Source organism: Narcine bancroftii, chromosome 8, assembly GCF_036971445.1.
Source record: "Narcine bancroftii isolate sNarBan1 chromosome 8, sNarBan1.hap1, whole genome shotgun sequence".
In the NCBI taxonomy this organism is placed as follows: domain Eukaryota; kingdom Metazoa; phylum Chordata; class Chondrichthyes; order Torpediniformes; family Narcinidae; genus Narcine; species Narcine bancroftii.
Window position 1 is genome coordinate 45,225,150 of NC_091476.1, and position 25,799 is coordinate 45,250,948.

Below are 25,799 nucleotides of genomic sequence, written 5' to 3' on the forward strand. Positions count from 1 at the left end.
AAAAATTACAGGACGATTTAGAGCATTGGAAAGAGCTACCACTAACACTGATAGGAAGGATAAACTGTATTAAAATGAACATTTTTCCAAGGATACTATACTTATTTCAGGCATTGCCAATACAACTGACAGAAAAATTCTTCAAAGAGTTAAAGAAAATAATAAGGAGATTTTTATGGAGAGGGGGGAAACCGAGGATAGCACTAGATAAATTAACAGAATGGTATAAACAAGGAGGCTTACAATTGCCAAACCTCAAAAATTATTATAGAGCCGCACAATTAAGGTACCTATCAGATTTTTATCAAACAAGGGAAAAACCAGACTGGACGAGACTAGAATTAGATAAAATAGGGGAAAAGATACCTGAACACATATTATATAAATGGGACGAAAAATTGGTACAACATAGAACTTCTCCAGTATTACACCATCTCCTCAATATATGGAAGAAGATTCATGTAGAAAGAAATAAAATAAATTACCAAATACCAAAACTAATATTGACGCAAAATAAGCTACTCCCTTTTACAATAGACAACCTTGCCTTTAGAAAATGGGAAAAAAAAGGGATTAAAAGAATAGAAAATTGTTTTTCAGGAAGTAGATTCTTATCCTTTGAACAAATGAGAGATAAGTACAATATAACTGGAGATACAGCGCTGGCATATTACCAACTGAGATCCTACTTGAAAGATAAATTAGGAAGCAACTTGAGTTTACCAGAGGGAAGTAACCTTGAATATGTGATTACAGATACAATGTTAATCAAAAGATTTATAAAAAATATGTATATTAAACTGCAAGAAAAGGAAAATGAGGAAACAAATGGTAAAACTAAACAAAAATGGGAACAAGATTTAAATATAATGATAAAAAAGGAAACATGGGAGAAGTTATGCTCTGGAACGATGAGAAATACAATAAATACGAGGCTGCGTATGATACAATATAATTGGTTACACAGACTATACATTACACCGCAAAAGTTAAATAAATGGGACCCAACAGTATCTGATAGATGTTTTCGATGTAAAAAAGAAAGGGGATCAACAATTCATGCAATCTGGACATGTGAGAGAGTAGAAAAATTTTGGGATGATCTCAATCAGATATTAAATAAAATAACAGAAAACAATATACCAAAGAATCCAGAGATCTTTCTCCTAAGTAACATAAAAAATAAAGAATTTGGAATTGACTTGGAAGATGCACAAAAAAGATTTGTCAAGATAGCCCTAGCCGTAGCAAAAAAATGTATTATGTCAACCTGGAAATTGGAAGATAATTTGAAAATACAACAATGGTATATAGAAATGAATAAATGTATTCCATTAGAAAAAATAACATATAGTTTAAGAAATAATATTGAAATATTCGAACAAGTATGGGAGCCTTACATTAAATACAATAGCGAAAACCTACCGGGAACAAACATTACCTAAGTTGATGGAAGGAGAAGAAAAGAAAAGAATGGACTCAGTAGAATTTCTGGTGTATTTTTGTTGAATGACAACATTGTCTAACTGAATTAATGCAACCTAGATTGTATACCTAAAATGGATGAGAGGGGGGGGTGGGGGGGTGGCTTGGGAGGAGGGAGGGGGGAGGGAGAAAAAGTCACTGTAAATGTGTGAAAAAGAAAAAGTGTATATCATGGCTATTGTGATTTATGGTGTGAAAAATAAAAAATTTAAAAAAAAAAACAAAAAAAAAAACATAAGGATTGATAAGTCCCAGGAGCAAATGAAATATACCCCAGATTGCTAAGGGAAGGGAGGGAAAAGATAGCTGGGACATTGGCAATTATCTTTGCATCCTCTTTGGCTATAGGGGAGGTGCCAGAGGATTAGAGAATGGGGCCGCTGCTATTTACAATTTCTATTAACAATTTGGATTGTGGATTAAATAGGTTTGAGGCCAAATTTGTAGATGACAACAAGATAGGTGGTGGAGCAGGAACTGTTGAAGAAACTGTAAAATTGCAGAGGGATAGAGATGGATTGGGAGATTGGGCAAATATATGGCAAATGAAGTTCAATGTTGAAAAATGTTCGGTTCTACATTTTGAAAATGGAGATAAACAGACAGGGTATTATCTGAATGGGGAAAAAATTCAATCCTTGGAGGTGCAAAGAGACCTGGGCATCCTTGTGCAGTGTAATCTAAAAGTTAATGCCCAGGTGGAATTGGTAGTGAAGAAGGCAAATACTATGCTCTCATTCATTTCAAGAGGTATTGTGTTTAAGAGTAGAGAGGTGTTAATGAGGCTCTATGGAGCACTGGTGAGACCCCATTTAGAGTGTGTACAGTTTTGGGCCTCCTATCTTAGAAAAGATGTGATGTTGTTGGAAAGGCTGCAGAGGAGATTTACCAGGATGATTCCTGGAATGCAGGGGCTGGAGTATGGGGAGCATTTGGCAGCTCTTGGGTTGTACACGTTGGAGTATAGGAGAGTGAGAGGGGATCTCATAGAAACATTTCAAATATTGAAAGGTTTTGACAGAGTGAACGTGGATAAGATATTTCCCTTGATGGTCGAGTCGAGGATAAGGGCTCATAGTCTTAAAATTAGAAATTATCCAATTAAAACAGAGAGGAGTCAGAGGGTCATGGATCTGTGGGACCCACTGTCGCACAAAGCAGTGGAGGCCAGATCACTAGGAGTATTTAAACAGGAAACGGATAGGTATCTCATTAGTGAGGGTATCAAAGGATATGGGGAACTAGGGGATATCCTATGTTGTAGGATATAGACAGGATGTAGAGATGGGCGGAAAAGTGGATGTGAAACTTGAGGGCAGAGAGCATGTTAATGATAGGATAACAATGTGAAAGAACAGAGGAATCTTGTAATCCAAATGCAGAGAGCGCTAAAAGTTTCCACACAAGTTGATTGGATGGTTATGAAGGCCTATGATATGCTGGGCTACATTAGTCGGGGGATTGAGTTCAGGAGTCATGAGGTAATGTTGCACCTCTATAAATCTTTGGTGAGACCACACCTAAAATATTGTGTTCATTTCTGGTCACCTCATTGCTGGAAAGATGTGGAAGCCATGGAGGGGATGCAGAGGATATTTACCAGGATGTGTCCTGGATTGGAAAATATGTTTTAAGAGGCAAAATTATCAGAGCTAGAGCTTTTGTCATTGGAGCAAAGAAGGATGAAAGGGGATTTAATAGAGTTCTAAGATTATGAGAGGCATAGATAAAGTAGCACCTTTTTCCCTGGTTGGAAGGAGCAAACACCACAGAACATGTGCACAAAGTGAGGAGAGGAAAATTTAGGAGAGACATCAAAGGTAAATATTTTTTGCTCTTGAGAGTTGTGGGTACCTGGAATGAAATGCCAGAGTGTTGGTGGAGGTGGGAACAATAAATGCCAGAATAGAGGGTTAAGAGATAGGGAGGGTTTCGCTTCTTTTAAGATTTCTTTTGAAAAGTATTTGTGGGTTGGCACATTGTGGGCCAAAGGGCCTGTGCTATGCTGTATTGTTCTATGTTCTTCTTCTTTGGCTTGGCTTCGCGGACGAAGATTTATGGAGGGGGTAAAAAAGTCCACGTCAGCTGCAGGCTCGTTTGTGGCTGACCAGTCCGATGCGGGACAGGCAGACACGATTGCAGCGGTTGCAAGGGAAAATTGGTTGGTTGGGGTTGGGTGTTGGGTTTTTCCTCCTTTGCCTTTTGTCAGTGAGGTGGGCTCTGCGGTCTTCTTCAAAGGAGGCTGCTGCCCGCCAAACTGTGAGGCGCCAAGATGCACGGTTTGAGGCGTTATCAGCCCACTGGCGGTGGTCAATGTGGCAGGCACCAAGAGATTTCTTTAGGCAGTCCTTGTACCTTTTCTTTGGTGCACCTCTGTCACGGTGGCCAGTGGAGAGCTCGCCATATAATACGATCTTGGAGGAATCTGACTCATGGGCTACCATGACCACATTGGGCTGAATGGCCTCCCTTGTCGAACCATGTTCCATGTCATTCCAGCTGTATATGAAGCAAAGATCAAGCTACAAATAACACTTCCATCTGCAGAATCCCTTTCTCAATGACCAAAGGAGAACCTTGTAAATGAAAATGTGAATCTGTGCAGTGTTCACATCGCTTGCTGGGGCTGGAGCTGTGCGTCAACAGGGGACTGAAGAGACAGCTCTGTGTAGCATTGAATGTACCACTCACCCAGGAGTCAGCGCACCAACAAAATTATTGCATTCCCCACAACTGTTTCAATTATTTTAAGACAATAATCTCACTTGTTTTGAAAGGATGTAGTTAAACTTTGAATGGAATTCAAACTCCTTAAATTCCGGAATAAAATCACTGGGGAAGCAAAAATACAAGGCTCAAGGAAGTTGTCTTGTAACCTGCAGCTTTATGATTATTAAACGCTCAATGGTCAATTTAAAAGCTACAAAATCAATAAAATGCTATTGTCCCGATGAACTGAGGAATTTAAGTCTAATCAGGCGGGCAGGAAATGCAGCTTTATTAAAATGCTCTGATTAACACTGTAATCCACATCAGAGTGAACTCAGCCATTCAGACAAACTGCACAACAAAACCTTCACTTGCAAAGATGTGTATTGCAGCCCAGCCAATCCACAATAAACTCTCATGTGGGGGGGGGGGGAGAGAAGGGGGGACGGTGGGGGGGGGGGGGTGGGTGCTTAAGCAATGTTACTAATTGAGAGTAAGGGGAGATTGTGTGAATGGGAGTTGTCACTGGAAAGAGGTGATCCAAAGCCTGTGTTTTATAAAACTGAATATGGTCTGATGTGGACCACAGTAAGTTGTTTCACTGTTCAAAGAAGCAGAAAGAAAACAGAACTGTACATGCTGGAATCCTGACTGAACAAAGAGACCTTTCACGTGCTCCAATGCACTGGCAGACACGGCTGGGCCAGATGTTCAGGTGGTCATGGAGAAGACCCCTTTCTGTCACCTGAATGTGCCAGCTGAAGGAGAGCAGTGTCTGAGCAAACGCCGGCTCCTGTGGACTGTGGCCATAGTCCCACTGCTGCTTTCAGGTGCAACAGGGGATTCTCCGAGCAGGAGAATATACCTACAGGAGGAGGGTTAGGTAAGTGCTCCTCCTGGGCAGGTGGCCGCCCGACAGCCGCATTGGGCAGCTTCACAGTCGGGTATTCTGGCCACCTGAAAGTGAGAGAGAGAAGCTGGAGGGACTCAACAGGTCAGGTAACATCTGTGGAGAGAGACAGGCAGTCAGCGTTTCGAGTAAGGACCCTTTGTCAAGACTATAGTGGGAGAGATGTTCTAAGTTTCAGAGCGACATAAGCACTCTTGCCTCTAATGTGGTTTATATGGGGCTACTTTCCCACCAATCTACATCTATCCTGATGTTAAACCACCAACTCTCAATGAAATTATTCAGGAAATGTCGGAGAGATCATCAGCTGTCACTGAATCATCTTGTGAGTACCAGTCACGTTAGTGGGGATGATATTGGCACACAGACTTTCACCTATTTCAAAACGTGGAAAGATACTTATCTAGAAATTTTTCCAGATTATGCACCAAGGTGAAGTGATAGAGGTTGCTTTGCAAGCATACCAGTTGGACATCTCATACATAGTACAGGTAAAACACAATCCAGAGGTGCATTTACAGAGATCTGTTGGTATGGAGCAAAGGGAGCATCATTTTCCTATGTTGGAGTTCATTAAGGAATTTAAAATTTTTAATTTAGACATAGAGGACGGTAACAGGCCATTTCGGCCCACAAGTCTCTGTCGCTCAATCACACCCAATCAACCTACAGCCCCCGGTACATTTCGAACAGTGGGAGGAAACTGGGGAAAAACCCACGTAGACATGAGGAGAACGTTCAAACTCCTTACAGACAGCGTGGGATTCAAATCCAAGTCCCAATCTCTGGTACTGTAAAGGCGTTCTGCTAACTGCAACGCCAGCCACGTCGCCCTGATAACAGCAGGAAAGAAACATTCCTTGAATCTGATGGTGCGAGAGGAGTCACGTGATGGAGTAGTGGCTGGACGGTGAACTCCAGCCCTCTCCAGAAAAGTCGGGAAAAACAAGAGAAAATACAAAGGCACAGAAATAAAAGTTAAAGAAAAGTGAGTATAAAGGTGGAAAGAAGATGGCGACAAAAAAAGAAAAATCAAAATCAACGGTAAGAAGAGAGGAAGAGAAGACAACGGAGGAAGAAAGAGAAGGCCTTACCTGTCCGAAGAGGCCCGATGTGGAGAGAGAAGCCCGCTTCCTCAGGTCGGTAGAAATAGGACTACAAAAATGGCTCGCAGAGCCGAGTAAAAGTGCGCAACCGCGCATGCGCGAGGAGTCGCGCATGCGCGATGCGCATGAAAAAAAAACACACCGACGGGAGGGGGGACCAGCTGGGGAGTCGATCTCCACAGCCGGCAACGACAGCTGCAGAACACCTGCAACAAGAAGAGACCACAGAAGACAATGGAAACAAGAAAGAAGAGAAGAAAAGGGCAACAAAGAAACAACAGATGGCCAACCCAGAGGAAGAAGAAGAGGAAGAGTACAGTGAATTAGAAGAAGGGAAAGGCAAGGTAAAGGATATACTTTCTCTTGTTAGAGGATACATGGAGTCATTTAAAGAATGGCAAACACAGGAATTTAATGATTTAAGGAAAAGAATAAACAACACAGAAGAGAAAATGAATAAAATAGAGATGACCTTAACAGAAATGGGAAAGAAAATGGACAAGATGGAAGAGCGGGCAGTAGCAGCAGAAATGGAGGTAGAAGACTTAAAAAAGAAATTGGAGGAATCTAATAAAAAAACTAAAGAGACACAAGAACTACTAGCTCAAAAAATAGATATAATGGAAAATTATAACAGAAGAAATAACATAAAGATAGTGGGCCTTAAGGAAGATGAAGAAGGCAAGAATATGAGGGAGTTTGTAAAAGAGTGGATCCCTAAGACCCTAGGATGTCCAGAACTACAGCAAGAAATGGAAATAGAAAGGGCACATAGAGCATTGGCCTCTAAACCACAACCACAACAAAAACCAAGATCTATTTTAGTAAAATTCCTAAGATATACTACAAGAGAAAAGGTACTGGAGAAGACAATGGAAAAAGTAAGAGAGGGCAACAAACCACTGGAGTATAAAGGGCAAAAAATCTTCATTTATCCAGATATAAGTTTTGAACTCCTAAAGAAGAGAAAAGAGTTCAATACAGCAAAGGCGATTTTATGGAAGAAAGGGTATAAATTTATACTAAAGCATCCAGCGGTATTGAAAATATTTATTCCAGGACAACAAAACAGACTATTCTCGGATCCAGAAGAAGCACGAAAATTTGCAGAACAATTACAAAAATAGACTGAGGGATGAAGACGGGTAATGAGAGTAAAAATGATCACGATTGATATGTATGTGGGTAAAGACAAAAATAGACTGAGGGATGAAGACGGGTAATGAGAGTAAAAATGATCACGATTGATATGTATGCGGGAAAAGAGGTATAAGAGTGAATAGAGACAATGTGCATACGTGAATGTATCTGTACTTAGAGGAAAATATAGATAGTATAGACAAGAATTAATAAGGGAAGGTAATGGAATAGAGAGAATAAGGAGGGAATTAAAAGAGTGACCTTTGTGACATATGAAAAGTGAAATCTTTTCTGGGGGGGGGCTGGGTGGGGGGAAATAGCGGTCACTGCAAAATCAGTTGACGCTTGCGAGTGGATTCGCAAATGGAGAGGGGAGATGTGGTTGTCCGACAAGGGATAAAGGACAACTCAGGAGGGGAAGGGGAGATTGGGGATAAAAAAGATAGAAATAGGAGAATAAGGAAAATGTTGGATGTTGTAGGAATGTTGTCTTATAAAGAGTTGAAAATAAGAAAACAGAAATGGAAAAGGAGGAAAGGTAATGATGGAAAAATGGAAAGAGAAGATAAACAAAATATAAAATGGCTACGCTGAACTATATGACTTTAAATATTAATGGAATACATAACCAAATTAAAAGGAAGAAACTACTAACAACTATGGTATATAGAAATGAATAAATGTATTCCATTAGAAAAAATAACATATAGTAAATAATATTGAAATATTCGAACAAGTATGGGAGCCTTACATTAAATACAATAGCGAAAACCTACCGGGGACAAACATTACCTAAGTTGATGGAAGGAGAAGGAAAGAAAAGAATGGACTCAGTAGAATTTCTGGTGTATTTTTGTTGAATGACAACATTGTCTGACTGCCTTAATGCAACCTAGATTGTATACCTAAAATGGATGAGGGGGGGGGTGGGGGGGTGGCTTGGGAGGAGGGAGGGGGGGGGGGGGAGAAAAAGTCACTATATATGTGTGAAAAAGAAAAAGTGTATATCATGGCTAATGTGATTTATGGTGTGAAAAATAAAAAATTTAAAGAATCTGATGGTGCGAGATTGTGAATTTTCCTGACAGGAGGAAGATGAAATCTGTCCCATGCTGCAGGAAGGACGGTAAGGCTCAGAACAGGGACGACTGGGGATAAATAGTTAGTATGGCTTTGAATTTGAGAACTCACATCCCACAGATCAGTTTCGTCAGTTTCTCTTGTCCTCTCTAGTGCAACCAATATGCACTGAATTCAATTCTTCTGTTCCATATTGATCTTAATTGGTCATTTCCTGAATAATTTCAGGCAACTCTTATCCATTTACTCACTGACCACTTGTGAGGATTTGAATATGAATTTGAATAACACATTTTTGATCAGTTGTCTGGTACAATGGAAATGTGAATAAAAATCATTATTGAGCAGGACCAAATAGATAACGGAGCTTGGAGGGAGGGATTTAACATTGTGTTTTGTATGAAAATCATTTTTTAAGGTGTTTTGTACATTCTTTGATATTTGAATGAAACGGGAAAGTCTGCAGACACTGTGATTTACAGAGAAATAGACAAAAATGCTGGAGAAAGTCGACAGGTCAAGCAGCATCTATAGCAGGGGTTCCCAACCTTTTTTGTTCCTCTGTACCCCTTGGGCATTTTTATAGGTTCCCGTGTACCCCTAAAAATTAAGGATAAAATAAAACACGACATTGTGCAATCTGACTGCAGATTACAACACCATGTATTGTACCGTAGTGGTTATTCTCTCAGACCCAATCTACCCCCTGATAAGTGCAAATGTACCACTGGGGGTACATGTACCCCAGGTTGGGAACCCCTGATCCATAGGAAGTAAAGGGTAACCAACATTTCAGGCCCGAGACCTTAGTCAAGGTAAGAGCAAAAAACAGACAGGCACCTAAATAAAAAGCTGCAGGGGTGGGGGGGAGGAGAGAAGGGAAGAAGAGGCAGGGGATGGAGCAACAAGCTAACAGGTAAGAGGTGAGTTTAGGTGGGAGGTTATAAGAATAAAAAGGTGAGGTGATAGATGGAGGAGCTAGTTCTGTGAATGGAGAGGGAAGGGAAGGGGATGGAGAACTGGAGGAAAAAAATAACCTTCACTTTCCCCAAATCTCTCCTTATCCATCTGTCTCCTATTTCCTGTTGAATTTCGATTCATTGAGAAATTAGACTGAGCACTTCCTGTCACAAGTCATCCTATCGCAGACCTTTGTTCCCTGTTTTCACAACTCATACCTTCATACCTTACTTCACGATGGAAATTTTAAAGGGGTGACAAAGTGAGTTGATGTGGGCCCTGCAGGGATGTGGTCGAGGTGGACTTTGCAAGGCTTTTGACAAGGACCCACATGACAGGTTAGTCTGGAAGATTGGTTTACTTAGGATCCAAGGGGAGCTGAACAACTGGATTCAAAGCTGGCTCAAAAGGTAGGAGAGGAGGTTGCTTTTCCAACTATAGGTCTGTGACCAGTGGTGTGTTGTAGGGGACACGGGCCGGTGCTGGGTCCACTGTTGTCTGTTATCTCTATTAACAATTTGAATGGGAATGATTAGTACATTTATAAATAATATTGGTGGTTCAGAAAGAAAGGCCATTTAGGTTTATCACAGGATTAGATCAGTTGGGAAGGTAAGCAAAGGAGTGGCAAATTCCTGACAAGCGTGACATGTGACATTTTAGTAAATTAATCTACGGCAGAGATTACATGGTGAATGATAGGGCCCAGGAGAGTGTTGTAGAGCAGAGAAACCTTGGGGAACAGGTGCATGGTTCCTTGAAAGTTGAAACTCAGGTGGCCAGAGTGGTTAAGCCAGTGTTTGACATGCTGGGCTTCATTGGGTGGAATATTGCGTTCAAACGTTGGGACTTCATGATACAGCTGTACAAGGAATTGGTGAGACCACATCTGGAGTATTGCGTGAGTTCTGGTCACCCCACCCCCCAACCCCCATTGAGGATAAATATCAATAAATTGGAGGGGTTGGAAAGGGGATTTGCCAGAATGTTGCTGGAACAGGAGGGCTTGAGTTATAGGCAGAGGTTAGATAGAATCAGAGAAAACAAGGTCATTCAGCCTTAGAGTCTGCAGCACCATTCAATAGGATCATCACTGAGTAAATGATGCCAGTACTCAGAGAGGTTGGGGCTTTCCCCTGGAGCAGAGGAGGCTGAGAACTGTAAATCATACATGGATAAAGTGAATGCTCACAGCCTGCTTCCCAGGGTAGATGATTCTAGGATGAGAGGCCATAGGTTTAAGGAGAGAGGGGAGAGATTTAGGAGGGACATGAAGGGCAACATTTTCACCCAGAGAGTGATCCGTACCTGGAATCCATGTCTTGATTTAAGGATAAGAGGCTTCTTCACTCTGAGGGCAGTGAACTTGTGCCTCAGAAAGATGCTGAGACTAATTTGTTAAATAAATGCAAAAGGCAGTTGGATGAGGCCTTTATGGGCCAAGGGGTATGCACAGAGAACAGAGAAAGGGTATTGAAGTCACATGATCAGCCATGATCATATAGAGTGGTGGAAAAGGTTTGAAGGTTCTACAGAACAAGCTGCCAAAAGATGCTATGGAACCAGGAAAAATTACAATGTTCAAAAGACATTTGGGCAGATATATAGATAGGAAGCGTTTAGGTCCAAATGCAGGCAAATGGGACTAGCCCAGAATGGTCAGTATGGTTGAACTGGGCTAAAGGGCCTGTTCGTTGTATGACCCTATGATCAGTGCAGGTGAGATTGGGTGCAATCATCCCATTGAAAGAAGGGCTCAGGTCCGTAGAACCATAGAATTCAGCAGTCATTCCCAACAGGGTCATACAGCTTCCCCGGGTACCACAGTATATTTATGGACTGAAATCATAATTTTTTTTTAAATGTAGTCAGTAGGAGAGGCATACAGAAGAAACCAACTAAACTAGACAGGGAAGGGGGCCCAGAAACTTTGAGCAGAATCCTAAGAGGGCCATAGCCAAAAAAAATTGAGAATGGCTGCACTACAGCACAGAAACAGGCCCTTCAGTCCATCTGATCCATGTCAAACTATTATTCCACCTGATCTCATTGACCTGCATCTGGACCATAGCCATCTCCCATCAATGCAGCTCTCCAAATTTTTCTCAAATGTCAAAATTGAGCCAGCATTCACCACTTCAGCTTGTTCTACACTTCCACCACTCTCTGTGTGAAGAAGTTCTGCCTTATGTTCCTTATAAATATTTCACCTTTCACCCATTTCCTTTACTTCTTGTAAAAACACAATGCTGGATAAACTCAGCAGGTCAAGCAGGGTACTTTATTTAGAGAAGGTAAATATTCATAACCAACATTTTGAGTTTGAGCTCTTCGTCAGGGCGTGAACCAAAAGTTTTGCCACAGAAAGTGGACTGTTTGACCTGCAGTATTTCTCCAGCATTTTTTAGTTTCATCACAGTGCCTGCAGACTTTTGTTCTTTACTCCTCTAGTTCTTGCCTCACCAAACCATTGTGGAAAAGCATGTTTGCATTTACACTACCTATACAGCTCATAATTTTGTATACCTCTATCAAATCTCCCTAATTCTCCAGGGAATAACGTCCTAACCTGTTTAACCTTTCCCTGTAACTCTGCTCCTCAAGTGCCGGCAACATCCTTATGAATCTTCTCAGCACTCTTTCAATGTTATTGTTACCCTTCCTGTAGTTTGGTGAATGGAAGTGATGAGACTGGATATGACAGGGCAGAACAGATTCAGAGATCATCTCACTGTAGTGTGTAAAATCAGGAAGATGATGGTGAAACAACTTCCAGTGGCAAAAACTCAGAGACCAGATCCAGCAGGGTGAAGAGAACATTCTGGGACTGGGAACTAACTGCCTGATAGGGCAAAGGAAGCAGATTTAACAGGAGATTTTAGGGGAACAATTAAATAAGTACATGAAGGAGAGAACTTGTCAAGCTGTGGATAAAAAATCTGAGGCAGAGAGATTAATTGAAGGGGCTGAACAGTCTCCTTCCACACAATCTCACTTGTAATATTCCCTGCATTCTGCAATGGACTGAACAATTCAGGTGCCTTGTTATTCAGTGTAGGCAATCATGTCTCTCCATCCAACACAATCTCTGATCCTCCAAATTGTGGTTATTGATTTTCTCCTTCAGTGAATGCTCCACCTTTGAGCTGATGTCCTGTTGAGTTCATGATTATACAAGGAAAAAATACTGAAATGGTTTCCCGTTGCCTTCTTCAGTTGCAGTGTCCATACTGGACGGGTAACCCTGGCCATTGATCAGCAGATTCATCTGCCCAGCATTATTAGTTATACAACCATATATTCCAGTTTATAGAATCTGCTTGTAAAAACCATCCACCATCTGCAATCCATGGCTTCACGTGACCCTGAATGGGAGGCTAAACAAGTACTATACCTTGCCCAAGGGTGACCTATAGGCGATCGGACAGGAGCAGCTTACACCTCCTTTTGCTGAAAAATTGCACAGCACCAACACTGGAAGGCTGAACAATACAGTTCCTGCCCTATCTGTGAGCCCCAAGAACAAGGCAAAGGAGTCACCTCCAGTCTGAACCAGGGTTACAGACACTGGTCCATAACCCTGGTTGAGACTGAGTATGACCCCTCTGCTTTGTTCCTTAGGCCTCACAGACAGAGCAGAAGCCTGAAAGACTGAACCTTCTTGATCCTTTTGCTGCTCAGTTTCTTGAGACAGGTTTAAAATGAAAAATGGGGGTTTGCAGGGAATTCATGGATGACATCTACCCTGACTACTGATTTCTCAGCCTTTCTTCATTCCAGAACTGTTGCAACCACAAGTTAGGGTCTTGAAAGCTGCTTTAAAATTTTAAACTTTTTAACCTGTCTATGGTACTGGAAATCCTTTAAAGCAGTAGTTCTCAACCTTTAACTTTCCACTCATATACCACTTTAAGTAATCCTTATGCCATCAGTGCTTTGTGATTAGTAAGGGATTGCTGAAGGTGGGATGTGAGTGGGAAGGGAAGGTTGAGAATCACTGCTCTAGACCCAATTGTTACTGAAATATTTTGCTTGAGAAAAATTGTGAATGGCCCATTTCCTTTAGAGTTATGAAACTGTGCACATAACGAATCCATTAGGTACGAAGAGTTTTCAGACTTTTCCTTTCCATACCACTTTAAGCAATCCCTTACTAATCACAGAGCACCTATGGCATAGGGATTACTTAAAGTGGTATGTGAGTGGAAAGAAAAAGTTTTGAGAACCACTGCAAAGGGAGAGAGGGGATGTGAGCAGAGCCTTAATTCTAATTGTGTTTGGTGCATTTCATTAGTTGCAAAGGCTGAAACAACAGGGAATATTTAAATAATGTTTAGCCATCTGGATCAATCAGACTCCCACAGCAGGCAATCTTCTCCCAATGGAACAAGTCAAACTCTGGTAAAAGTTAGAATAGGAAATTAGAAAAACATCAATTAAAGAGAACCAGAAATGAGTGAAGACAAACAAATCCTTTACATAATTTAATAAGAAATATTTAAACAGAGATCTTGTTAAACATTCTCATTGGTGTGTGAGATTGAAGTCTCCCATGGAATGTTATCCATCTTGTGAATATTCCATTCTCACTAACTTCGCTGATCTTCAACCTCATTCACCTTGCTTTCCATTCAGAAATCTACTGACCTCATCTTGAATCTACTCAACAGTTGAATAACCATATTGCTTTGATGAAAAAATGTCTCCTCATTTCAGTCTTAAATGGCCAATCCCTTGTCCTGAGACTGTGCCTCTGCTCCTAGACTAGATGGAAAAAAGGGATAGAATATGTTCAAAGAATTATGGACCCATCAATGTTACATGAGTGGGAGGAATTCAAAGAATTTTTGAAGATGAGAAATATGTGATCTTCAACAGCAAGGTGCCACTTGACCAACCTTGTTGGATTTTTGGATAGGTTACAGAGTAAGGTCTTAAGGGCTGAGGGGCCTACTCTAGTAACACTGTGAATTACAACTGCTCAATAATTGTAGGTGTCAAGTACAGACTGATATGTTGCAAATTAAATTCACAGCACTACACTATAACTGGGCCAATAAGAAGTGAGTCTAAACAGCTACTTTGTCATTCAACGGCATGACCGTCAGTCACATTCTGGGGCTCACTGTTGACCAGCAATGTGACTAGGCTCCTAGCTGGTGAGGGAGCTAATGATACAACTTTACCAACAGCTGGAGTACTTGTGGTCATCACCTAGAGGAAGGATATGTTTGTATTGGAGAGGACATTGTGTGGTGTTTTAGTTACAAATATTATTTGTTTGAAATTTTCACATTTTCCAACTGATTCTGAGTTGCAGGAAGTCTGCTCCCAGGTTTGCCCTGGTGGTCCTCTGTGTAAGGGACTATTTATAACAAGCTGCTAAACACCAAAGGGTTCCAAAGGCATAGAATGCATGATTACAGGAGGCTCTCTAAGAAGTTCATCCAGTCTCTTGAAACTAAAACAGACAACAGATGTGAGGTTAATGAAGATTTAAGTGTCTCCCTCCCCCTTCATTTCACAACCTCCAGAGAACAAACACAGCCACAGAAATGATCACTTAAAAGGTGCCACAGACATCTGGTCCTGTGGTGTGAAACCACCTTCCTCTTTACACAAGGGCTGAGATTCCAGAGATGATAGTTCCGATAGTTGTAGAGAATCACATCAAAAGTGCAGCACATACCAAGTCATTCAGCCCTTCTGCTCCATGCTGGTATCTCTGATCCCACCAACCCCTTTTGATTCCCCTTCCCTCCACACAAGGTCTTCCTCTTGAAGAAGTAGAAGCTGAGAACCCAGAAAGCCCACCATCAGACAGCTCCCCCACAGTGGACCCTCCATGAATAAAGAAGCTCATTGCAAATTAGCCTAGCACTGGGATCACCAACAGCTTTCTACCGAGAATTCTCAGCAGTCCAGTAGGCAGCAATCCATTGGTGGGCCTGGTTCCTAGAATACAAACAAGTGTTGTCCCCTGCCCTGAAGATGCTGCTGGGAACTGTCAATGTGTCCAAACCATTATGGCATCTGATACTCTGACATCTTCAAAGCTGCCTCAATTGTAAATTGCAAGCAGATGGGAGGGCATCAGGGACCTCCTGGGAGGAAAGAATGTCAGAGGAGGTTAGCTATTCCCACATACAACAACTGCATGGATACAGTTTAAAAGAGGCTACATCAAAATGCTCATAAAATTGGTTCACATCTACTCTGCAAAACTCAGTGGTTAGCACAGAAGTTCATTCAGGCATTATGACACAGATAACCCAGATCAATATGCCACAGGGGTGGAGGTGGTTCTCAGAGAGCAGGTAAGGAGTTTGTACCAGTCAAAATTCTGACCAGTAGGCAGCCCACCAGAGTTGACAGGTTCAGAGATGAGTGGGCAGTGGCCAGTGCAGCAGGCAGCCATGCACCATGACTCACCTACACTCAATCAGTGCCAGCCAACATTGCAAAGAAGGGATGGTGACTTGACCTGGCACCAATCCTGATCACTGGGAAAATTTTCACCAAAGTTGGTGGGATCTTGCTGTGCACTGATTTCTTGCTTGGTTTCCTGCAGTATAACAGGGTCAACTCAAATCTTTTATGACTTCAGAAGCTCTCTAAGTCACCTTCTAGCCCCTCTCTAGAAGATTAAACATCAACAGCTCCTTGTGGTCAAGGTTCAACTGGATCAAACCCCAGCTGCAGCTGGGGCTTCCAGTGCCCTGACAGGTTCTTCCCTGGCCTGAATGCCTGATCTAGCATGGTCCTTCTCCTGAATCACCATCTGGAGGGATATTTGTTCCCTATATCTGAACCCTTGCCCTGCAGTCCCAGTGTCCTGAAAGGTAACAGAACAATATCTGGACCCCAGCCCCCTGTCGAATGGAGCTAATGTGCAGTGGCAGTGGTTCCATTGTTCCAGGCACTGGACAAACTCCTGGAGGCGCTGAGATCCTGGGTCATAGGGCATTGCCACTTCATATAGTATCCAATGGAATGGGGTCATGGGGCATTTCCTGATGCATCCAATAGAGCTGACCCAAGATGGTCACAGGTCATGGATGGAGGCCAGCACATTAAGAGCTCCATTCCCATAGCATCTAAAACCTCAGCCCCTTCCAAAAAGATGTTTGCCAATGGCAAGGTTTTGGGGGGCAATCCTGCTGTGCAGCAGCAAACTGACCTTGTAGACAACAAATCCCACAGTTTAAAATAGCACAATGGTGAGTTTTCCTGGTGTTTGTTGATTAATAATCTAGGCCAGGATGGGGGAGAACATCGGCTTGACTTTGAGGGATATCTTCTAGAGGGGCCAACTGGGGTCATGTCCAGATTACGTGTGAGTAGCATAGGGTCGCAGGAATGGCCAAACAAGTAACAAACAGAAAGATATGCGGCATTGATCACCATCACTGGTTCACAGGCACCTGGACTTTCACCTGGGACACCATTCTCTCTTTCTGACGTAGGCTGCTGAATCTCTGGAACTCTTGTCCCAGAAGTTTTGGGAGCTGGATCATTGAGGAATCAAGGGCACAGAAAAGGAGATGCGACTGGAGGCAGATCACATTGAATTACAGGGCAGGCTTAAGGGCCTCTGACCTACTCCTGTCCCTATTCAGTTAAGTTTAAGTTTAGTTAACACAGGGTTCATCTGTGAGCAGACTGAGAGGCTATCTCTAGCCCATTACATACACCCATGTACAGATCACAATTGACAGAGAGCTGAATCACAATGAAAAGGAAGAAAATTTAGTACCAAGCAAGGGCAGCATGAGGCCACTGTTGTGGGGTTCATTCAAGAGCCTGATGGCTGCAGGGAAGAAACTATCTTTAAGCCTGTTGGTGCACCTTCTCCCTGATGGGAGGAGGGTAAAGAGAGCATGTCCAGGGTGTGATGGGTTCTTCAGGACATTGGCTTCCTTTCCTAGGCAGCAGCTGTGTCCCCCACTTTCTGTAGCTTTTTCTGATCTTGAGCAGGGCAGTTCCTGCCCCAGCTGTGATGGATCCAGCAAGTTTGCTTTTGATGGTGCTCCTGTAGAAGTTGTTGAGGGATGGTGGGTGTGGGGGGTGGGGGGGTGGGGGAGATGCTGAGCTTGCAAGTAGTAGAAGTATTGGTGTGCTTTCTTGGCCACCACATCAACAAATTTGTCCCAGTTCAGGTCACAGAAGATAATTACTCCCGAGAAGAAGTTTGTTCAGCCAGTGTGTGGTGAATCTCTGGAATCCATTGCCAGAAACTGCTGTGGAGGCAGTCAGTGGGTAGATTTAAAGTGCTGGTTGATGGATTCTTGATTAGTAAGGATGTCAAAGGTTACAGTGAGAAGTCAGGAGAATGGAGTCGAAAGGAAAAATTTATCAGCCAACCATGATTTGAATGGTGGACAGACTGGATGGGCTGAATGTGCAATTCCCTGTGGGAATCCCATGACCTTCTGACACACTCTCCCTGACTCCTGTGTGGAGTGATGGAGTGGCCTCATGCTGTGAAGCTTTGTACATCCTCCTGATGTCACTGAGTAGCCTCCAGCTACTCCATCCTGGCCTAGATTATTAATCAACAAACACCAGGAAAACTCATCATTGTGCTATTTTAAACCATGGGATTTGTTGTCTGCAAGGTCAGTTCGCTGCTGCACAGCAGGATTGCCCCCCAAAACCTTGCCATTGGTTTAAAGATCTTTTGGGAAGGGGCTGAGGTTTTAGATGCTATGGGAATGGAGCTCTTAATGTGCTGGCTTCCATCCATGTCACTGAGTAGCCTACAGCTCCACTTGAACATAGGCTCCATCTTCCCTCCATTTACAATCGATGGAAAAGTTGAAGACACCCAGCTGTTTTCACATTCAGTCCCATCCTGTCTGATCCACAGCTCCAGTCCATTGCCCGATTTGGTGATCAAAGAGAAACACAAGGAAGGCAGCATCCATGGGGAGAGATGGTCAGTCAACATTTTGGTTTGGCACTTTTTACCGGGACAAGCCCAAAACAATAGCTGACCATTTCTCTCCACAGATGCTGCCTGGCCTGACGTCCCTCCAGCAGCTTGTGTTTGCCCAATTTGCTGCCACAAGTCTATCTCCCCAATCAAAGCTGAAGCTGTTCACCATTGTTCAGTGTGTTTTGTTTGAGAACATTTCCCACCATCACCGCTGATGTCCTGGCTCTCTGGGTCACATGACTATCCCCCTCTGATCAAACCCCGCCCCTCCATTCACTCCTTAAACCCAACACTTTCTGCAAGCTGTTGGCCAGCCCCTGGGTGCAGGGTGACATTGGACGGACACTGATGGCCAAGCTCACAACCTCCGCACACAGGAGTGACGGGAAGGAGCAAGGACCCTCCACGATCCCAGTGAAGATGTTTTTGTTTTCACACCATTTGTCTCCTGAATTGATCAAATGTTGAGGTGCAGACATCACGAAGAGTGAAAGGAACCATGTGTGAAGGGGGAGGCTGTGTGCGAACAACAGCAGGCAGCACTGACAACCATTCCAATGATTTACGCCAGGGTGTGAAGTACTGTAGATTCCCTGAGTTAGCAAGAGCGTGTCAACCCTGTAAACTAAACAACATGCTCTCAGAGCGGTGCTCACCCCAGCTCTCCACAGATCTGGCAGGAAGCCCATGGAATTTCACTAAATTTGCAGTAACCCAGGAGCTGACCGTTAGGCCCAATGTCTCATCAATATTCACAGGGTGCATGATGTGACTCTGCTCATTCTCCCACTGAGCAATCAGCGCATCAGAGAGAGCAGCAGGGGCATAATGCGAGAGCTTGTGCTTGAGTATTGACCCTCCTCGTGCACAGCAGCAGACCCACATGTTCATAGGTAGTGAATATCCTGGTCTTGCTCACTCTGCAGTGTTACACACCAGCATTCGTACCTCCATTCCACAGAGGATCACTTCAAACCAGCAATCCCCACAGGTTAATAAAAAGGGATTTGCCTCTTGTAACTCTCAGTAAAATATCACATAATCCCTTAAAGGCATGTTTACACTTCCACTTTGCTGATTTCCTAAAAACGTGATATGCCCAGAGAGAGATGGCAACTCCAACATTCACAGCACAATACAGGGGCTGTCGGTTATGTGGGGACTTTCCTGGAAATTCAATCACACAACCTTGTTTTCAAACTGCTGCAGAAATGAAACTTGCTTTCCCCTGGACGGAAACATATTAACGATCTCCTGAAATTCAACCGTGCACTTCCTAGTGTGAGTCAACATGATATCTACATCACTGGCCTGGGAGATGATATCACGATGGAGAACTACAAGGAAGATGCTGTCCCAGGGTTGTCTGTAGCAACCACTCCGAGAAACACATGGATTCCCGTCACTATTCTTCCAGGCATTATAACACAGAACATTATGGCTCAGTGCAGGCACTTCGGCCCACAAAGTTGTGCCAACCCATGTATACCTAAAAAAAACCCAAACCCTTCCTACCTCATAAACCTCTATTTTCCCTTCATCCATGTGCCTGACTAAGAGTCTCTTAAATGCCCTTATTGCTCCAGCTTCCATCACCAGCCCTGGCATGCATTCCAGGCACTTACCATTCTCTTGTGTGGAAAAACCTACTCCTTGACATCTCCCTTAAACCTTCCTCCATTCACTTTGTCCAGATAGGACATAGATCATAGAAAATTACAGCCCTTCAGCCCTCAATGTTGTGCCAACCTATAAATTCTCTTCCTCAAAAAAACTACCCATAACCCTCTATTTTTCTTTCATGCATTTGTCTGTCTAACAGACTTAAATTCCCCCAGTGTTTCATCTTCCACCATCATCCCCAGCAAAGCATTCCAGGCACCCACAACTCTCTATGTAAAAAACTTACCCCTGATGTCTCCCCTAAACTTCCCTCCCTTAACTTTGTCCTCTTGTGCTTGCTGATCCTGTCCTAGAAAACAGTTGCTGGCTGTCCACCTTATCTATGCCTCTTATAATCTCGTAGACCTCTATAAAGTCTCCTCTTATCCATCTATACTCCAAAGTCAGCACAACATCGAGGGCAGAAGGGTCTGTATTGTGTTCTATGCTCTATGAAACCAGAGCAAATAGTGGAAACCCACACAGACAATGCCGGATTCGAACCTAGGTTGCCAGCATTGTAGTAGCATCAAATTTACTGCCACACTAACCATGCTGCCCAATTGTATCTCAATGGTGAGAGATTGCAGAGCTTTGAGGGTGAAGGTTCACTGCGGACAGATGGGAATGTGCTGTAATGTCACAATCAGATCAGCCATGATTTGTTGAATGGGTCAGCAGGCATGGTGGGCATGTGGCTTCCCTCTGCTCCAAATTCACAAGAACTGATGATTTAACAGGATAAATGCAGCAAGGTCAAACCTACTGCAATCACAAAACAGGGAATCAGAGTCTCATTCCATTCACTGACTGGCCACACTGGAGTTGTGATTTAGATTGACAGAGTGCTGTCAGGATGCATGTGGAAGGACTGACCTGACTGGGATTCTCCCCCATTAAGGGGAAGACTGAGCTCTTCACTATTCCAATGTGCACTGAAGGTTCAGCGAAGGAAAGATACTCATGCAATAGGCTGGAAAGATGAGACGGAGCTTTAAGATAGTTACTCATGAATCCAACTAGGATTCAGGATCAGAATTAGGGTTGGCAGTGGAGGAACAGAGAACAGAGATTGTTGCCTATTGGTGCATTGTGGGGGAATCTTCAGCATTATCATGGTTTTGGGCGTTCCTGGAATAACATGGCATTGGGCTGGAGTTCTGCCAGTCTGTCACCAATCAATTCACTATGAATTCAGCAGAAACTTGTTCCCCAAAGAAGTGGGGGGGATGGGTGGGGGGGGGGGGAGAAGGTGGAGCTTGCTCCCACAGGAGTATCTGAGGTGGGGAGCAGAGATTCAGGTCAACGGGAGTTTGTATAGCCTTGGGGAGAATGGAACAAGGTTATACTTACAGCGTGAGTTGGAGGGTGAGTGGAAACTCAGACAGACCAGAGGAATTGGTCCAAATGATGACTTTGTGTTCGACCTTCATTGTGTAAGATGTTATCCAATTATTTAATTGATGCCATGGGTGCAGATAAACTGCAGAGAACAGTCATCACAAGTTGACAAAACATGAAGCGCTTATTTTTTTTAATGTCTTTGAAAATGTACAGAGAATAAATACTGTTTATCTCATCAATACATTGCAGAAGTTGGAAAAATGCAGCAAACACTCAACGGGGTAGAGACATAATGTTCCATAACACACACAGAAATCCCCCTTCAATATTGGTGAAAACTTTCTGTGCAGTGACTGTCCTCAACAAGATGTGCCTACATTGGAAAGTGCATCTTGCTTTCACTTGGCAGAAAATTAGTCCAACAACAGAAGATTTTCACTTGTGTCCGTGTAATGTCAGGCCCAGTAGAGTCTCTCTTTCATACTCTCTCAGATGCAAGGGACAGGAAGCAAAGTCTCTCTGGAAATAATACCATTGCATATTATCTGTGGAAAAAGTAATTAGCATATTCATGAAAATCCTATTTGTTTAAGGATTGTATCTTATCAGTGAACTAAGAAGAATTGTTTTGATTAGGATTTGATGGTGGTGTCAAGAGTCCTGGGGTCTGGCCTGGCTGACATCTGTTTGTCAGGAGAGTGACTGAGGAGAGAGTAGCACCTGAGAACAATCTCCATGGCAAGTGAAGTTGGAGACCAGATGCTCCATTTGTCAGGCCACAGCAAGAAAACATTGCTCTTTAACCCTTCCAGCTTTCCAATGAGATCACAGGCCTTTGTGTCTTTCCCCAAATAGCTTGGGTGGAAAAAAAATTATAGTCATCTATGTACTGTGTTGTATGTTGTATGTTGTATGTTCTACAATCAACATTCTATATTATATGTTCTTCATTCCAAGTTCTACATTCTATTCCACATTCTGTTTAATATTCTACATTCTTTGATCTACATTTTATGTTCCATGTTCTACATTCTATGTTCTAGGTATCAGTTTCCCAAATTCAGTCCTGATGAACTTCACTCCTGTTCTTCCAAGGGAGGCTCTTGTCCCTCTGTGCCTGCTTACATGTCGGTGAAATTGTTGACTGACTTTACAATCACATTCAGTGAACCCAAGGGAGCAAAATCAGTCCACAGGACACACATGGGAGATTGCAGACGCTGGAATCTGGAGCAGAAACCAATCCTCTGAGTCCTTCCAGCAGCCCATTGCTAGCTTGAGACACTTCTCCCTGAAGAAGACTGAAACAGAAAATTGATGAATACAAGGTAGTGGACATTGTATACATGGACTTTAGCAAAACTTTTGACAAGGTCCCCATATGGCAAGTTAGTCTGGAAGGTTAAACCACATAGGATTCAAGGGTTGCTGGCTCACTCAATCCAAAACTGGTTTAGTAGAAGGAGGCAGAGGGTAGCAGTGGAAAGAATATTTTTCTGATTGAGGCTTTGGACCAGTAGTGTACTGCAGTGGTCGGTTCTAGGTCTGCTGCTGTTTGTCATCTCTATTAATGACTTGGATAGCAATGCAGTTAATTTGATCAATAATTTTGCAAATGACAGCAAAATTGGTCGTGTTATGGATAGTGAGGAAGAATATCTAAGTTTACAATGGGATCTAGATCAGTTGGGAATTTGGACCAAGGAGTGGCAAATGGAATTTAACAAGTGTGAGGTGTTGCACTTTGATACGAATAGCATGGTGAATGGTGGGGCCAGGAGAGTGTTTTAGAACAGAGAGACCTGAGGGTGTAGGTGTACAGTTCGCTGAAAGTTGCGACTCAGGCATTTGGCACGCTGATGGAGTATAGAGTTCAAAGGTTGGGACCGTATGATTCAGCTATGCAAGGAATTGGAGAACTGCCTGGAGGCAGAAGCAATTTTCCAGCCTGGCAGTCCTGATTTTGATGCTCCTATACCTCCTTCCTGATGATAATAGGTGAAAGACACTGCGTGCTGGATGGAAAGTGCCCTCAACAATTATTTGAGCCCTATTTACCTATTTAAGTAACACCCCCAGTGAATGTGGTCAATAGAGGAAAGAGAGGATCCTCTGCATGGACTTCAAGTCTGATGCTTTTCAGCTACCGTCCCACACAATGATGCAGCCAGACAAGACACTCTTGACTGAGCTCCTGTAAAATGTTATCAAGATGAGGTCCAGAAGCTTTGCTCTCCAAAACCTGACTAATGAAGAGGTGTGCGGGTCCAGGAAAGGCCATCCTTTGTATGCATGCCAAGGAACTTTGTGCTCTCCACTCTCTCCATGATGGAGCTATTAATGTACAGTGAAGGGTCAATTTTCATCCTCCTGAAGTCCACATTGAGAGTTTAGGGGTCTCTACCTGGGGAAGGATTCTCACCAACTCTGTCTATGACCCTCCTAATTTTGTACACTTCTTTCATGTCCCCCTCAGCCTCCTTTGCTCAGCCTCTCCAGTCCCCCCTCATAACTGAAACACTCCATTGTAGGCGACATCCTGGGGATCTCATGCACTGCCTCTCCAAACCCATCCTTGCAATAACACAGGGAACAAAAATGCACACACTGCTCCAGCTGTGACCCAACCAGTGTACTTTAGAACCGTATGGCTGGGACGATGTTGAGGAAGAGCAGAGACTTTTTGCCAGAGTCCAGTCATCCCTGAATTAACACAACTGAAACGTTATAATGTGCCAGCTGCACAGAGTTTGCCACGTTACGACGGTTGCTGCTTTTCATTGGCTATTCAGTACAGTGAGCTGCTCTTCATTGGCTATTCTTTACAGCAGGCTATTCTTCATTGGCTGTTCAGTACTGTGGCCATATGGAGGTCATGAGAGGAGCCTTGATTGGTTGACCAGCTGTGTAACTCCCCAGCCTCCAGCCAGCAGAACATGGCTGGTCTTGGAGAGAGTGGGAATAGTGAGCTAAGCCCCACAGTGCCAATGTGTGAAGGAAGGGGTTAAATGCACAGAAAATGTGATGTTTGAGAAGCTGGAGGATGTAAATTTGTCTCACCCTGTTGGTAATTCATGAGTTTAAGATCATTTTTTAGGTAAAATGCAAGGGAACAGCTGAGTGAAAGTGACAATGGATCGGTCAATTGCCATAAAATCCATCAGGGGAATTAACATGCTCTATTTAATTGGAATTGAATTGCATTTTTAACTCAGAGATACAGCATGGTAAAGGGCCCCTCCAGCTCACTGCCCAAATACACTGATGTGACCAACTAACCCTGTACGTCTTTCGACTGTGGAAGGAAACTGGAGCAACTGAGGAAACCCTAAAACTCCTGACACAGGACACTGGGTTCTAACCTAGGTCACTGGCACTGTAATAATGCTGTGCTCACCACTACGGCAATCGCCCTGTAAGAAGGAACCCTGGGCCCTTCGCTGATAGGAGCCGAGAGGTAGAGTCTGAACATGCCAACATGCTTGATCAGACTGGTATGCCCAGTCCCTATATATCACATACCCAGTGCCATATGTTCAGTGCCCAGTGCGTTGTTCCCATGTACCCATGTGGTTGATGCAGGCAAAAGACAATAAACATTGTGAAGGACTCCACAATCCTCATGTAAACTATTCTCCCTTCTGCCATCTGGTAGGCGATACTGCAGCACTCGGGTCCTTGCATCCAGATTGGGCAAGAGCTATCAGACTTGTGAACTCCCAGAACATTTGAGGACCCTTTCCATCCAGCACGCAGCATCTTTCACCTATTATCATCAGGAAGGAGGTATAGGAGCATCAAAATCAGGACTGTCAGGTTGGGAAATTGCTTCTTTCTCCAGGCAGTTCTCCAATTCTCCAATGAATGTTAATGTATAAGTCTTAATATTTTAAATGTATTGAAATTCTATTCTAACCTATATTTATGTAAATATGCTCCATGGCCCTTGAGAAACGCTATCTCGTCTTTACTGTACAAGCATGGAATGAACAACAAATAAAGGTGACTTGACTTGACTTGCTCAGAGCCCGAGTGTCCACGTGTCCATTTGCTCGGTTGGATTGTCGTACATGGAACCATTTTCAAAGTAATTTGAGATGATTGATAAATGCCACCCATCAATAACTCCCATGTCTCAGGAACAAATTGATAACAAAACACATGGGGAAAAGTGATGATGTACTGTGAACCAGCCAGGTCTGCGGTTACATACGGAACACACATGGACTTTGACACTAGAGGGAGTCGGCATGCTACCCAGTGCCCATCTCAGAATGGAAATGGAGGCCACTCTCAGAGAGTGACCACTCCTCTCTCTGGTGAAAGGGCAATGCACTCACTGAGTATCTGTGGAGTCTCTTCACCCTGACTGTCCACAGGTCTGCAGCAACTGTGCACAATATCCCCAGTTGTTGGAAAGCAACAATACAGACCCAACACACAGGAGGCATTCAACAGATGAGTG

The 25,799-nt window shown here is 43.2% G+C and overlaps 1 long non-coding RNA gene across 1 annotated transcript in view; it reads left to right on the forward strand.

The window, feature by feature from the left end:
* LOC138741737 (uncharacterized) overlaps positions 1 to 25,039 on the forward strand; it is a 45,544-nt gene extending 20,505 nt beyond the window's left edge. Inside the window, exon 3 of the long non-coding RNA XR_011343726.1 lies at positions 24,990 to 25,039. This is a non-coding gene — a long non-coding RNA (uncharacterized lncRNA). The remainder of the gene's footprint in view (positions 1 to 24,989) is intronic.
* The last annotated feature ends 760 nt before the right edge of the window (positions 25,040 to 25,799 follow it).